Genomic DNA, 16,878 nt, shown 5'->3' with positions numbered 1-16,878 from the left:
CAAATACTTCAGTGCTACTGTCATTTGGGCCCTATTTTTTTTCCCCAAGGACACTTCATGTTATGCTTCATTTGGGCCAGATGTTCAAATCAGTGTATCTGTTCATCTTCGCTAAGAACACAACAATTATTTATTTGTCCTTCCAGCACACGTAGCAGAGAAGAGCAGCTGCTGACATGCAGCGAATGACAGATAGCTGATGCCCTTCTGCAAAACCACCAGCATCCCAGCAAACCAGGATACAAAAGGGGGTGGTACCCTCATTCAATCCCTATGTGACAGACCGTCTACAGGCTCCTTAGTTTTAAACCCTAAATGAATAGTTTAAACAGATGTAGATTTCATGTGACAGGAGAGACAGGAAGATATGAGGCTTTATATTCTTCAGATGTCTACTTTTGCTGTACTGACTGTTAAAAAGTTATGTGTAACTTCAAGAAGAAAGGCACTAGAAGCTTCTTAGCAGAAGGTAATCCCAATCTTCTGGAGATTTAACGAGATGTAGCTCACAGAATCTTCTGGCTCCGTCTGCTGTTAATTGAATCAAAGTCAGTAAAAGTCTTCCTGTACTTTGGTGTGAATTTTCTGGATGTGAACCCAGCCGTATTAAATATGAGCCTCACAGATGTTGTCTCATCACTATCATGGTATTTATCAGACATGGGAATAACTTCTTTTATACTGGCCTGGATGACAAGCTTAGCACATTTACATGGGAACAAGGCAACACATAGTATAGACTTTCACACCAGCCAAATTTTTGTTTGTGACGGCATTCAGCTCGTTATGGCACATGTAAAGGTATTTGGTACCCAGCTTACTCTCCAAGGTAGCAGGTCATTGCTATTGTACCCAATCCCTACGATCTTTTTTCTGCCTTTAGGATTCAGGCTCTGACTTGGGAATTCGGATCTTTGCTTCCCTGTGCTGATGATAAGAAGGCCACTGCCATGAAATACTCAGGCCATTCCAAATAGTCACCCCCTTTTTGCAGGAAACTTCACTGAAGCTGGGTTCTCATGGCTGGTACCTGCCCATCCTCCTGTCCGGGATTTGCAAACCTGCAAGTTCCTTTTGCCACAGCCAAAGCATGCCCAGGCCATTGGCAGTATCTTAAAGAAGCCAGTTAGCTCACTGATTTTCACTGTTTCTTTGTTCCAATGTAAGCATTTTAACGTCCACAAATTTCTCTTGAAATTCCACTTTGCTCAAAAATTGATGGACCTTCAAGGGAGATTTCAATACAATTCTCACAATTATTAGTAAGTACGGTAGCCAGAAAAATCAGCATAGATGTAAAAGATTTGAGGAGCAAAATAAAAATATTAATCTAGTTGACCTATATAGAATCTGCATGCAAAAACTGGACAGTAAAACTGTACATCTCACAGATTTTGATGAGTAATGTTTTTATTGTTATTCAGTCTTAAGTTTTTTTAAATTTTCAGCATAATTTCTCTTTTGATTAATGAATTCCCTAGAAGTATGTTTTCAAACCAATTATATGGAAATTTAAACATTTACCTTTTTGTTATTAATTTTTAGATTAGTGATATTATGGTCAGAGAATGTGAATAGGGTCCATAGCTACCTGTGTTTTGAAATGTGTTGAGACTTTCTTTATGGCTTAGAATATAGCCATTTATATATTTGACTCATGTATGCTTGAGAAGCCCACGTACACCCCAATTTTTAGATGTAGAATTTTATACAGGCCAGAATAATTTTTTCAGCTTCATTGAGCTTTACTTGACAAATAAAATTATATTTAAAGTGTAAAACGTGATGATTTGACGTACATACACATTGTGAAAGGATTCCTACAACTGAGTTAATTAACACATCCATTACCTCACATATTTACCTTTTTTTGTGTGAGAACTCAAGTTCTACTCTCTTAGCAAATTTCAATTATACAGTACAATATTATCAACTATATTCTGCCTTAGATCCTCAGAACTTATTTATCTTATAACTCAAAGTTTGTACCCTTTTACCAACTTCTCATTTCCCCCATCCCATAGCTACTGGCAACCATCATTTTATGCTCTGTTTCCATGAACTTGACTTTTTTTTCACATCCCACATATAAGCGATACCATTCAGTATTTGTTTTGTTTTTGTCTGGCTTATTTAGCATAATGCCCTCCATGTTCACCTATGTTGTCACAAATGGGAGGATTTCCTTCTATTTAAAGGCTGACTATTGTTCCATTATATGGAACAGTATATATTGTTTTGTATTTTGTTATGATTTTGTCGTTAACAGATTGTTTATGTTAAGTGGATCACAGGGTGTCGGATTGTGAGCTGAAGTTTAACAATAGACCAGGAGAGAAATTGAAATAGAGAATTTTATTACTCATAGGTCCTGGAGGAGGTACATGGCAAGCCTAGAGGAACCATATGGAGAGGTAAAGGCAGAGTGAAGACAGAAAGACAGAATGTGGGGTGCATGCCTTTGTTAGGGTCTTTGGGTAGAATGCTTTGGGGTTCCCGGGCTAAGGCTGGATTGACCAATTAGAGCCAAAAGAGTGAGGTTTTGGTAAGCCCCACCAGGGTCTTACTAAGGAGCACACGAGAGGAAGGCACTGGGAAACAAGCAAGGAGGACTGCTGATCACAAGGGCTGCTGGGGAAGTCATATCAGGAACTTAACATTTACTTGTGACTCTGTGGGCCACAAATCAGGACATGTGCTTCCATGGGTTTAAGGTTACTGCAGGCCCCTTGACTAAACAAAATGGATGCTGAGGCAGCAATACCATGGATCAGCTTAGCTAAACTCTCCACAATATACCCCATTTAAAAAAATCCATTCATCTGTGGACAGACACTTAGGTTGTTTCCATACCTTGGCTATTATGAATAATGCTGCAATAAACATGGGTGTTAAGATATCTCTTTGAGATAGTGATTTTTTTTCCATTGGAACCTCCATACCGTTTTCCATAGTGGCTATACCAGTTTGCATTCCCACCAATAGTGTTCAAGGGTTCCCTTTCCTTCACATTCTTAAGAGCATTTGTTATCTCTTGCCTTTTTGATAATAGGCATCTAAACAGGTGTGAGGTGTTATCTCATTGTGGTTTGATTTGCATTTTCCTGATGATTAGTCATGTTGAGCAACTTTTAATGTACCTGTTTACCAATTGTATGTCTTCTTTGGAAAAATGTATATTCAGGTTCTTTGCCTATTTTTTAATTGATTATTATTATTATTTTTGCTATTGAGTTGTACGAGTTCTTTGTATATTTGGGTATTAAATCCTTATTAGATATGTAGTTTGCAAATATTTTCTCCCCATCCATAGGATGTATTTTCATTTTGTTGATGGTTTCATTTGCTGTTTAGTAGCTTTTTAGTTTGCTGTAGTCCCACTTGTTTATTTTTGCTTTTATTGCCTTTGCTTTTGGTGCCATATTAAAAAAATCATTGCCAATATCAATGTCAAGGAGCTTACCCCTATATTTTATTCTGGGAGTTTTACAGTTCCAGGTCTTATGTCCAAGTCTTTAATCCATTTTGAGTTGATTTTCAGGTGTGGTGTAAAATAGAGGTCCAGCTTCATTCTTTTGCAAGTGGATATCCACTTTTCCCAGAACCGTTTATTGAAGAGACTATCCTTTTCCCACTGTATATTCTTGGTGTTTTGTCAAAAATTAATTGACCATATATGCATGGAATAATTACTGGGCTTTCTATTTTGTTCCATTGATCTATGTGTCGGTTTTTATGCCAATACCATACTGTTTTGATTAATAAATCTTTGTAATGTAGTTTGAAATCAGGAAGTGTGATGACTTCAGCTTTGTTCTTCTTTTTCAGGATTGCTTTGACTACTCAAAGTATTCCGTGGCTCCATATAAATTTTAGGATTTTTCATTGTATTTCTGTGCAAATTCCAATGAAATTTTGATAGGGATTTCATAGAATCTGTAGATTGCTTTGGGTAACATGGACATTTTAACATTATTAATTCTTCCAATCTATGAATATGGACTATCTTCCCATTTATTTTTGTCTTCAATTTCTTTCACCAACGTCGTATAGATTTTTTGTTTTTGTTTTTGTTTTGTTTTGTTTTTTTGGACAGTTCCACAACTGGGATATTTTAATATAAATACTATAAAAATAATACATACAACAAAAAAATGCAGACTGGTAATAGGTGATATAAGATAGAAGGGAAAAATCCTCCTCACTACTCCAATCTTCTAATGTCACAACTGTAAACACAACAGTTTCTTTAAAATGCTGAAATTTATAAGTATTCTAACAAGTCCCAAGGCTTTGTTCCTTCTGTATTGGTTTGTTTAAGAGAGTGTTGAGATACATTTAAAATATTAATCATCACTACTGTTAGAGTAGGAATGAAACTTAATTTTATAATAAAATATAGTTAACACTGGGTTGTTAAAAGCCCCATTTTCTTCACATTTTATATTTATTCTTCCTTACTAAAATAATATTGCTCAGTTTGATCCCTGGTCAGGGAACTAAGACCCTGCATGACGCGCAGCATGGCCAAAAGAAAATTAAAGTACAAAATAATATTGCTCAAAATATATCCTATCCCTATTGATCAGCAAGATTTTATAGTCTTGTCTTGCAAGTGTAGCACATATATAATTAAGCAGTTGGCAAACATACAGAGATTGAGTACAAATAAGGCCCACAATGTACTGTTGTATAATGCATTTACCAACAGGTTGATTGAGCCAGTTGTTACATTTAACAGCAAGAAAAAATTAACTGGTTTCTGTTCATTGCTATGATTAAACAAAGAGTGGGTTCCTTTCTTTCAGCTTCAGAGACTTGAGATTCTGAATGCTTTTTATGTGCAGCAGGTGACTGCATAAGTTTCCAAGAACATGATACTGCTGCCCCTTTAATTAGAAGTTTGGCAGTGCTCAAAATTATATCACCCGCTATTAAACTACTAAGGAGGATCAGGCAAGAAGCAACTGTCCAAATAAAAAGGCTAAATTGGTCATTCTTCGAGACGCTACCCTACATTTACCTGAGCTGTGTAAAGAGATATGAAGAGGCCAATAGCTGTCAGTAGAATACAATATGCTACTTTTATCCAGTCTTTGATATGTGATTTTTTTAAAGCACATATGACCCTGTTTGAAAACCAGCCATTATTTCTTTTTCCAGAGGTTCATTGTTAGTATTTGGAAATGCAATTTTTTTTGTATATTGATTTTGTACCCTTCAACTTTACTAAATTTGTTTATTAGTTCTAACAGTTTTTTGGTTGAGTTTTTAGGGTTTTCTATATATAAGATCATGTCATCTGCAAATAGAGACAGTTTTACTTCTTCCTTTCTAATTTAGATGCCTTTAATTTTTTTCTTGCCTAATTGCTCTGGCCAGAACTTCTGGTACTATGCTGAATCAAAGTAGCAATAGTGTATATCTTTGTCTTTTACCTAATCATAGAGGAAAAGCTTTTAGCTTTTCAACATTGAGTATGATATTAGCTGTGGGCTTGTCATATTATAGCCTTTACTATGGTGAGGTATATTCCATCTATACCTAATTTATTGAGAGTTTTTTTCCTTATCATGAAAGGATGTTGAATTTTGTCAAATGTATTCTCTGCATTTATTGAGGTGATCATACAGTTTTTAATCTTTTTTTTTTAAATTTTATTTATTTTATTTATTTTTGGCTGCATTCAGTCTTCATTGCTGCGCGTGGTGGGCTTTCTCTAGTTGCAGAGAGCTGGGGCTACTGTTCATTGCTGTGCGTGGGCTTCTCATTGCAGTGGCTTCTCTTGTTGTGGAGCATGGGCTCTAGAGCACAGGCTCAGTAGTTGTGGCACACAAGTTTAATTGCTCTGTGGCATGTGGGGTCTTCCCAGACCAGGGCTCGAACCCGTGTCCCCTGCATTGGCAAGCAGATTCTTAACCACTGCACCACCAGGGAAGTCCCCAGTTTTTAATCTTTATTTTGTTAATGTGGTGTATCACATTTATTGATTTGTGTATGTTGAACCATCCTTGCATTCCAGGAGTAAATCCCACTTGATCATGGTGTAATATTCTTTTCATGTACTACTGAATTCGTTTGCTCTTTTTCTTTTTTATAAATTTATTTATTTATTTATTTTATTTTTGGCTGCGTTGGGTCTTCGTTGCTGCGTGCGAGCTTTCTCTGCTTGCAGTGAGCGGGGACTACTCTTCGTTGTGGTACATGGGCTTCTCACTGCGGTGGCTTCTCTTGTTGTGGAACACGGGCTCTAGGCTCGCAGGCTTCAGTAGTTGCAGCACGCAGGCTAAGTAGTTGTGGCTTGTGGGTTCTAGAGTGCAGGCTCAATAGTTGTGGTGCACGGGATTAGTTGCTTCGCATGTGGTGTCTTCCCAGACCAGGGCTTGAACCTGTGTCCCTTGCATTGGCAGGCAGATTTTTAACCACTGCGCCACCAGGGAAGTCCTGTTTGCTCTTTTTTGTTGAGGATTTTTGTATCTATGTTCATAAGAGATATTGGCCTGCAGTTTTCTTTTCTTGTAGTGTCCTTGTCTGTCTTTTGTGTCAGGGTAATGCTGGCCTCGTAAAATGAGTTTGGAAGGGCTCTCTCTTCAATTTTTGACAAGAGTTGGAGAAAAATTAGTGTTAATTCTCTTATAAATCTTTGTTAGAATTTACCAGAGAAGCCATCTGTTTCTTTGTTGGGAGGTTCTTGATTACTGATTCAATCTCCTTAGTTGTTATTGGTCTGTTCAGATTTTCTATTTTTTATGATTTTGTCTTAGTAAGTTGGATGTTTCTATGAATTTATTTATTTCTTCCAGGTTATCTAATTTGTTGGCATATTGTTGTTCATAGTAGTTTCTTATGATCCTTAGCATTTCTGTCTTATCAGTTGAAATGTCTTCTCTTTCATTTCTCATTTTATTTGAGTCTCTTCTCTTTTTTTCTTAGTCTATCTAATAATTTGTCAATTTTATTTACTTTTTCAAAAAAGCAGCTCTAAGTTTTATTGATCTCTTCTGTTGTATTTCTAGTCTCTATTATATTTATTTCTGCTCTGATCTTTGCCATTGCCTTCCTCTATTAACTTTGGACTTAGTTTTTTCTTTTTTTTTCTAGTTACATTAGGTGTAAAGTTAGATTGTTTATTTGAGATTTATTTCTTAATGTAGGCGTTTATTGCTATAAACTTTCCTCTTAGAACACTTTTGCTGCATCCCATAAGTTTTGCTGTGTTGTGATTCCATATTCTTTTTTTTTTTTTTTTTAAACATCTTTATTGAAGTATAATTGCTTTACAATGGTGTGCTAGCTTCTGCTTTACAACAAAGTGAATCAGTTACACATATACATATGTTGCCATATCTCTTCCCTCTTGCATCTCCCTCCCTCCCACCCTCCCTATCCCACCCCTCTAGGTGGTCACAAAGCACCGAGCTGATCTCCCTGTGCTATGCGGCTGCTTCCCACTAGTTATCTATTTTACATTTGGTAGTGTATATATGTCCGTGACACTCTCTCACCCTGTCACATCTCACCCCTCCCCCTCCCCATATCCTCAAGTCCATTCTCTAGTAGGTCTGTGTCTTTATTCCCATCTTGCCACTAGGTTCTTCATGACCTCTTTTTTTTTTTTTTTTTTTTCCCTTAGATTCCATATATATGTGTTAGCATACTGTATTTGTTTTTCTCTTTCTGACTTACTTCACTCTGTATGACAGACTCTAACTCCATCCACCTCATTACAAACACCTCCATTTCATTTCTTTTTATGTCTGAGTAATATTCCATTGTATATATGTGCCACATCTTCTTTATCCATTCATCCGATGATGGACACCTAGGTTGCTTCCATGTCCTGGCTATTGTAAACAGAGCTGCAATGAATATTTTGGTACATGACTCTTTCTGAATTATGGTTTTCTCAGGGTATATGCCCAGTAGTGGGATTGCTGGGTCATATGGTAGTTCTATTTTTAGTTTTTTAAGGAACCTCCATACTGTTCTCCATAGTGGCTGTATCAATTTACATTCCCACCAACAGTGCAAGAGTGTTCCCTTTTCTCCACACCCTCTCCAGCATTTATTGTTTCTAGATTTTTTGATGATGGCCATTCTGACCGGTGTGAGATGATACCTCATTGTAGTTTTGATTTGCATTTCTCTAATGATTAATGATGTTGAGCATTCTTTCATGTGTCTGTTGGCAATCTGTATCTCTTCTTTGGAGAAATGTCTATTTAGGTCTTCTGCCCATTTTTGGATTGGGTTGTTTGTTTTTTTGTTATTGAGCTGCATGAGCTGCTTGTAAATCTTGGAGATTAATCCTTTGTCCGTTGCTTCATTTGCAAATATTTTCTCCCATTCTGAGGGTTGTCTTTTGGTCTTGTTTATGGTTTCCTTTGCTGTGCAAAAGCTTTGAAGTTTCATTAGGTCCCATTTGTTTATTTGTGTTTTTATTTCCATTTCTCTAGGACCTGGGTCAAAAAGGATCTTGCTGTGACTTATGTCATACAGTGTTCTGCCTATGTTTTCCTCTAAGAGTTTGATAGTGTCTGGCCTTACACTTAGGTCTTTAATCCATTTTGAGTTTATTTTTGTGTATGGTGTTAGGGAGTGTTCTAATTTCATACTTTTACATGTACCTGTCCAATTTTCCCAGCACCACTTATTGAAGAGGCTGTCTTTTCTCCACTGTATATGCTTGCCTCCTTTATCAAAGATAAGGTGACCATATGTGCGTGGGCTTATCTCTGGGCTTTCTATCCTGTTCCATTGATCTATATTTCTGTTTTTGTGCCAGTACCAAACTGTCTTGATTACTGTAGCTTTGTAATATAGTCTGAAGTCAGGGAGCCTGATTCCTCCAGCTCCATTTTTCGTTCTCAAGATTGCTTTGGCTATTCGGGGTCTTTTGTGTTTCCATACAAATTGTGAAATTTTTTGTTCTAGTTCTGTGAAAAATGCCAGTGGTAGTTTGATAGGGATTGCATTGAATCTGTAGATTGCTTTGGGTAGCAGAGTCATTTTCACAATGTTTATTCTTCCAATCCAAGAACATGGTATATCTCTCCATCTATTTGTATCATCTTTAATTTCTTTCATCAGTGTCCTATAATTTTCTGCATACAGGTCTTTTGTCTCCTTAGGTAGGTTTATTCCTAGGTATTTTATTCTTTTTGTTGCAATGGTAAACGGGAGTGTTTTCTTAATTTCACTTTCAGATTTTTCATCATTAGTATACAGGAATGCAAGAGATTTCTGTGCATTAATTTTGTATCCTGCTACTTTACCAAATTCATTGATTAGCTCTAGTAGTTTTCTGGTAGCATCTTTTGGATTCTCTATGTATAGTATCATGTCATCTGCAAACAGTGACAGCTTTACTTCTTCTTTTCCGATTTGGATTCCTTTTATTTCTTTTTCGTCTCTGATTGCTGTGGCTAACACTTCCAAAACTATGTTGAATAATAGTGGTGAGAGTGGGCAACCTTGTCTTGTTCCTGATCTTAGTGGAAATGGTTTCAGTTTTTCACCATTGAGGACAATGTTGGCTGTGGGTTTGTCATATACGGCCTTTATTATGTTGAGGAGAGTTCCCTCTATGCCTACTTTCTGCAGGACTTTTATCATAAATGGGTGTTGAATTTTGTCGAAGGCTTTCTCTGCATCTATTGAGATGATCATATGGTTTTTCTCCTTCAATTTGTTAATATGATGTATCACGTTGATTGATTTGCGTATATTGAAGAATCCTTGCATTCCTGGAATAAACCCCACTTGATCATGGTGTATGATCCTTTTAATGTGCTGTTGGATTCTGTTTGCTAGTATTTTGTTGAGGATTTTTGCATCTATGTTCATCAGTGATATTGGCCTGTAGTTTTCTTTCTTTGTGACATCTTTGCCTGGTTTTGGTATCAGGGTGATGGTGGCCTCGTAGAATGAGTTGGGGAGTGTTCCTCCCTCTGCAATATTTTGGAAGAGTTTGAGAAGGATAGGTGTTAGCTCTTCTCTAAATGTTTGATAGAATTCGCCTGTGAAGCCATCTGGTCCTGGGCTTTTGTGTGTTGGAAGATTTTTCATCACAGTTTCAATTTCAGTGCTTGTGATTGGTCTGTTCATATTTTCTATTTCTTCCTGGTTCAGTCTCGGCAGGTTGTGCATTTCTAAGAATCTGTCCATTTCTTCCAGGTTGTCCATTTTATTAGCATAGAGTTGCTTGTAGTAATCTCTTATGATCGTTTGTATTTCTGCAGTGTCAGTGGTTACTTCTCCTTTTTCATTTCTAATTCTATTAATTTGAGTCTTCTCCTTTTTTCTCTTGATGAGTCTGGCTAATGGTTTATCAATTTTGTTTATCTTCTCAAAGAACCAGCTTTTAGTTTCATTGATTTTTGCTATTGTTTCCTTCATTTCTTTTTCATTTATTTCTGATCTGATCTTTATGATTTCTTTCCTTCTGCTAGCTTTGGGGTTTTTTTGTTCTTCTTTCTCTAATTGCTTTAGGTGCAAGGTTAGGTTGTTTATTCGAGATGTTTCCTGTTTCTTGATGTAGGCTTGTATTGCTATAAACTTCCCTCTTAGAACTGCTTTTGCTGCATCCCATAGGTTTTGGATCGTCGTGTCTCCATTGTCATTTGTTTCTAGGTATTTTTTGATTTCCCCTTTGATTTCTTCAGTGATCACTTCGTTATTAAGTAGTGTATTGTGTAGCCTCCATGTGTTTGTATTTTTTACAGATCTTTTCCTGTAATTGATATCTAGTCTCATAGCGTTGTGGTCGGAAAAGATACTTGATACGATTTCAATTTTTTTAAATTTACCAAGGCTTGATTTGTGACCCAAGATATGATCTATCCTGGAGAATGTTCCATGAGCACTTGAGAAAAATGTGTATTCTGTTGTTTTTGGGTGGAATGTCCTATAAATATCAATTAAGTCCATCTTGTTTAATGTATCATTTAAAGCTTGTGTTTCCTTATTTATTTTCATTTTGGATGATCTGTCCATTGGTGAAAGTGGGGTGTTAAAGTCCCCTACTATGATTGTGTTACTGTCGATTTCCCCTTTTATGGCTGTTAGTATTTGCCTTATGTATTGAGGTGCTCCTATGTTGGGTGCATAAATATTTACAATTGTTATACCTTCCTCTTGGATCGATCCCTTGATCATTATATAGTGTCCGTCTTTGTCTCTTGTAATTGTCTTTACTTTAAAGTCTATTTTGTCTGATATGAGAATTGCTACTCCAGCTTTCTTTTGATTTCCATTTGCATGGAATATCTTTTTCCATCCCCTCACTTTCAGTCTGTATGTGTCTCTAGGTCTGAAGTGGGTCTCTTGTAGACAGCATATATATGGGTCTTGTTTTTGTATCCATTCAGCCAGTCTGTGTCTTTTGGTGGGAGCATTTAATCCATTCACATTTAAGGTAATTATCGATATGTATGTTCCTATTCCCATTTTCTTAAATGTTTTGGGTTTGTTATTGTAGGTGTTTTCCTTCTCTTGTGTTTCTTGCCTAGAGAAGTTCCTTTAGCATTTGTTGTAAAGCTGGTTTGGTGGTGCTGAACTCTCTCAGCTTTTGCTTGTCTGTAAAGGTTTTAATTTCTCCATCAAATCTGAATGAGATCCTTGCTGGGTAGAGTAATCTTGGTTGTAGGTTTTTCTCCTTCATCACTTTAAGTATATCCTGCCACTCCCTTCTGGCTTGCAGCGTTTCTGCTGAAAGATCAGCTGTTAACCTTATGGGGATGCCCTTGTGTGTTATCTGTTGTTTTTCCCTTGCTGCTTTTAATATGTTTTCTTTATATTTAATTTTTGATAGTTTGATTAATATGTGTCTTGGTGTGTTTCTCCTTGGATTTATCCTCTATGGGACTCTCTGTGCTTCCAGGACTTGATTAACTATTTCCTTTCCCATATTAGGGAAGTTTTCAACTATAATCTCTTCAAATATTTTCTCAGTCCCTTTCTTTTTCTCTTCTTCTTCTGGGACCCCTATAATTCGAATGTTGGTGCATTTAATGTTGTCCCAGAGGTCTCTGAGATTGTCCTCAGTTCTTTTCATTCTTTTTTCTTTATTCTGGTCTGCAGTAGTTATTTCCACCATTTTATCTTCCAGGTCACTTATCCGTTCTTCTGCCTCAGTTATTCTGCTATTGATCCCATCTAGAGTATTTTTAATTTCATTTATTGTGCTTGTCATCGTTTCTTGGTTCCTCTTTAGTTCTTCTACGTCCTTGTTAAATGTTTCTTGCATTTTGTCTATTCTATTTCCAAGACTTTGGATCATCCTTACTATCATTATTCTGAATTCTTTTTCAGGTAGACTACCTATTTCCTCTTCATTTGTTAGGTCTGGTGTGTTTTGACCCTGCTCCTTCATCTGCTGTGTGTTTTTCTGTCTTCTCATTTTGCTTATCTTACTGTGTTTGGGGTCTCCTTTTCACAGGCTGCAGGTTCGTAGTTCCCATTGTTTTTGGTATCTGTCCCCAGTGGCTAAGGTTGGTTCAGTGGGTTGTGTAGGTTTCCTGGTGGAGGGAACTAGTGCCTGTGTTCTGGTGGATGAGGCTGGATGTTGTCTTTCTGGTGGGTTCGTCCACGTCTGGTGGTGTGTTTTGGGGTGTCTGTGGCCTTATTATGATTTTAGGCAGCCTCTCTGTTAATGGATGGGGCTGTGTTCCTCTCTTGCTAGTTGTTTGGCATAGGGTGTCCAGCACTGTAGCTTGCTGGTCGTTGAGTGAAGCTGGGTCTTGATGTTGAGAAGGAGATCTGTGAGAGATTTTCGCCGTTTGGTATTACGTGGAGCTGGGAGGTCTCTTGTGGACCAGTGTCCTGAAGTTGGCTCTCCCACCTCAGAGGCACAGCCCTGATGCCTGGCTGGAGCACCAAGAGCCTTTCATCCACACGGCTCAGAATAAAAGGGAGAAAAAATGGAAAGAAAGAAAAAAAGAGGATAAAATAAAATAAAATAAAGCAATTATAATAAAAAATAAGAAAAAAAATTATTAAGAGTAAATTTATTAAGAAAAAAATTTTTTTTAATTTTTAAAAATAGATTTATTAATTTTTATACTAAAAATAAGAAAAAAATTATTTAGAAAAAATTTATTAAGAAAAAAAATTTTTTAATTTTTTAAAATAAAAAATATGAAAAAACTTATTAAAAATTTTTTTAAAAATAGAAAATAAGGAAAAAATTATTAAGAAAACATTTATTAGGGAAAAAAAAATTTTTTAAGCCAAAAAAAAAAAAAAAAAAAAAAAACGGACGGACCTAACCCTAGGACTAACGGTGAGAGCAAAGCTATACAGACAAAATCTCACCCAGAAGCATACACATCTACACTCACAAAAAAAAGGAAAAGGGGAAAAGTTAATATATCCTGCTCCCAAAGTCCATCTCCTAAATTTAGGATGATTCGTTGTCTATTCAGGTATTCAACAGATGCAGGCACATCAAGTTGTTTGTGGAGCTTTAATCCGCTGCTTCTGAGGCTGCTGGGAGAGATTTCCCTTTCTCTTCTTTGTTCGTACAGCTCCCGGGGTTCAGCTTTGGATTTGGACCCGCCTCTGCATGTAGGTCCGCTGAGGGCGTCTGTTCCCCGCCCAGACAGAACGGGGTTAAAGGAGCAGCTGATTCGGGGGCTCTGGCTCAGTCAGGCCGGGGGGAGGGAGCGGTACGGAGGAGGCGGGGCGAGCCTGCGGCGGCAGAAGCCGGCGTGACGTTGCAGCAGCCTGAGGCGCGCCGTGCGCTCTCCCGGGGAAGTTGTCCCCAGATTACGGGAGCCTGGCCGTGGCGGGCTGCACAGGCTCCCGGGAGGGGCGGTGTGGAGAATGACCTGTGCTCGCCCACAGGCTGTTTGGTGGCGGCAGCAGCAGCCTTAGCGTCTCATGCCCGTCTCTGGGGTCCGCGCTGATAGCCGCGGCTCGCGCCCGTCTCTGGAGTTCGTTTAAGTGGCGCTCTGAATCCCCTCTCCTTGCACGCCGCGAAACAAAGAGGCAAGAAAAAGTCTCCTGCCTCTTCGGCAGCTGCAGACTTTTTCTCGTGCACCCTCCCGGCTAGTTGTGGTGCGCTAGACCCTTCAGGCTGTGTTCACGCAGCCAACCCCAGTCCTCTCCCTGGGATCCGACCGAAGCCCGCGCCTCAGCTCCCAGCCCCCGCCCGCCCCGGCGGGTGAGCAGACAAGCCTCTGGGGCTGGTGAGTGCTGCTCGGCGCCGAGCCTCTGTGCGGGAATCTCTCCGTTTTTCCCTCTGCGTCCCTGTTGCTGTGGGATCCGCGCTGATAGCTGCGGCTCGCGCCCGTCTCTGGAGCTCGTTTAGGCGGCGCTCTGAATCCCCTCTCCTTGCGCGCCGCGAAACAAAGAGGCAAGAAAAATTCTCTTGCCTCTTTGGCAGCTGCAGTCTTTTTCCCGGACTCCCTCCCGGCTAGCACCGAAGCCCGAGCCCCAGCTCCCAGGCCCCGCCCGCCCCGGCGGCTGAGCAGACAAGCCTCTCGGGCTGGTGAGTGCTGGTCGGCACCGCTCCTCTGTGCGGGAATCTCCGCTTTGCCCTCCGCACCACTGTGGCTGCGCTCTCCTCCGTGGCTCCGAAGCTTCCCCCCTCTGCTACCCGCAGTCTCTGCCCACGAAGGGGCTTCCTAGTGTGTGGAAACCTTTCCTCCTTCACAGCTCCCTCCCACTGGTGCAGGTCCCGTCCCTATTGTTTTGTCTCTGTTATTTCTTTTTTCTTTTGCCCTACCCAAGTACGTGGGGATTTTCTTGCCTTTTGGGAGGTCTGACGTCTTCTGCCAGCGTTCAGTGGGTGTTCTGTAGGAGCAGTTCCACGTGTAGATGTATTTCTCATGTATCTGTGGGGAGGAAGGTGATCTCCGCGTCTTACTCTTCCGCCATCTTGCCCCTCCCTCCCTCCTCTAATTTTATTGATATGAATCCTCTCCCCCTTTTCCTTGATGAGTCTGGCTAAAGGTTTATCAATTTTGTTTATCTGCTCAAAGAACCAGCTTTTAGTTTTATTGATCTTTGTTATTGTTTTCCTTGGTTCTATTTCATTTATTTCTTCTCTGATCTTTATTATTTCTTTCCTTCTACTAACTTTGGGTATTATTTGTTCTTCTTTCTCTATTTCTTTTAGGTGTAAGGTTAGATTGTTTATTTGAGATTTTTCTTGTTTCTTGAGGTAGGATTGTATTGCTATCAACTTCCCTCTTAGCACTGATTTTGCTGCATCCCATAGGCTTTGGATCATTGTGTTTTTGTTGTCATTTGTCTCTACGTATTTTTTGATTTCCTCTTTGATTTCTTCAGTGATCTCTTGGTTATTTAGTAACATATTGTTTAGCCTCCATGTGTTTGTGTTTTTTACATTTCCCCCCCTGTAATTGATTTCTAATCTCATAGTGTTGTGTTCGGAAAAGATGCTTGATATGATTTCAATTTTCTTAAAATTACCAAGGCTTGATTTGTGACCCAAGATGTGATCTATCCTGGAGAATGTTCCGTGGCTCTTGAGAAGAAAATGTAATCTGCTGTTTTTGGATGGAATGTCCTATAAGTATCAATTAAATCTATACCATCTATTGTGTCATTTAAAGCTTGTGTTTCCTTATTAATTTTCTGTCTGGATGATCTGTCCACTGGTGTAAGTGAGGTGTTAAAGTCCCCCACTATTATTGTGTTACTGTCGATTTCCTCTTTTATAGCTGTTAGCAGTTGCCTTATGTATTGAGGTGCTCCTATGTTGGGTGCATATATATTTGTAATTGTTATATCTTCTTCTTGGATTGATCCCTTGATCATTATATAGTGTCCTTCCTTGTCTCTTGTAACATTCTTTATTTTAAAGTCTACTTTACCTGATATGAGTATTACTACTCCAGCTTTCTTTTGATTTCCATTTGCATGGAATATCTTTTTCCATCCCCTCACTTTCAGTCTGTATGTGTCCCTATGTCTGAAGTGGGTCTCTTGCTGACAGCATATATATTGGTCTTGTTTTCATATCCATTCAGCAAGCCTTTGTCTTTTGGTTGGAGCACTTAATCCATTCACGTTTAAGGTAATTTTCGATATGTTTGTTCATATTACCATTTTCTTAATTGTTATTGGTTTTTGTAGGTCCTTTTCTTCTCTTGTGTTTCCCACTTAGAGAAGTTCCTTTAGCATTTGTTGTAGAGCTTGTTTGGTGGTACTGAATTATCTTAGCTTTTGCTTGTCTGTAAAGGTTTTGATTTCTCTGTCGAATCTGAATGAGATCCTTGCTGGGTAGAGTAATCTTGGTTTTAAGTTCTCCCCTTTCATCACTTTAAATGTATCATGCCACTCCCTTCTTGCTTGTAAAGTTTCTGCTGAGAAATCAGCTGTTAACCTTATGGGAATTCCCTTGTATGTTATTTGTTGTTTTTCCCTTGTTGCTTTCAATAATTTTTCTTTGTCTTTAATTTTTTTCAGTTTGATTACTATGTGCCTCAGCGTGTTTCTCCTTGTGTTTATCCTGTCTGGGACTCTCTGTGCTTCTTGGACTTGGGTGGCTATTTCCTTTCCCATATTAGGGAAATTTTTGACTATAATCTCTCTAAATATTTTCTCGGGTCCTTTCTCTCTCTCTTCTCCTTCTGGGACCCCTATAATGCAAATGTTGTTGCATTTAATATTGAGGCCTCTTAGACTGTCTTCATTTCTTTTCATTCTTTTTTCTTAATGTGTTCTGTGGCAGTGAATTCCACCATTCTGTCTTCCAGGTCACTTATCCATCCTTCTGCCTCAGTTATTCTGCTATTGATTCCTTCTAGTGTATTTTTCATTTCAGTTATTGTATTGTTCATCTCTGTTTGTTCTTTAATTCTTCTAAATGTTTGTTCTTTAATTATTCTAGGTCTTTGTTAAACATTT

At 38.6% G+C, this 16,878-nt stretch overlaps 1 pseudogene; it reads right to left on the bottom strand.

The window, feature by feature from the left end:
• Positions 1-506: 506 nt before the first annotated feature.
• Positions 507-1,170, bottom strand: LOC133087046 (deoxycytidylate deaminase-like; annotated as a pseudogene).
• Between the last annotated feature and the right edge of the window lie 15,708 nt (positions 1,171-16,878).

The sequence above is a fragment of the Eubalaena glacialis genome, chromosome 3, assembly GCF_028564815.1.
Source record: "Eubalaena glacialis isolate mEubGla1 chromosome 3, mEubGla1.1.hap2.+ XY, whole genome shotgun sequence".
Classification (NCBI taxonomy): domain Eukaryota; kingdom Metazoa; phylum Chordata; class Mammalia; order Artiodactyla; family Balaenidae; genus Eubalaena; species Eubalaena glacialis.
The sequence above is the reverse complement of the archived record's forward strand: the minus strand, read 5'-3'. Positions and strand labels throughout refer to the sequence as shown.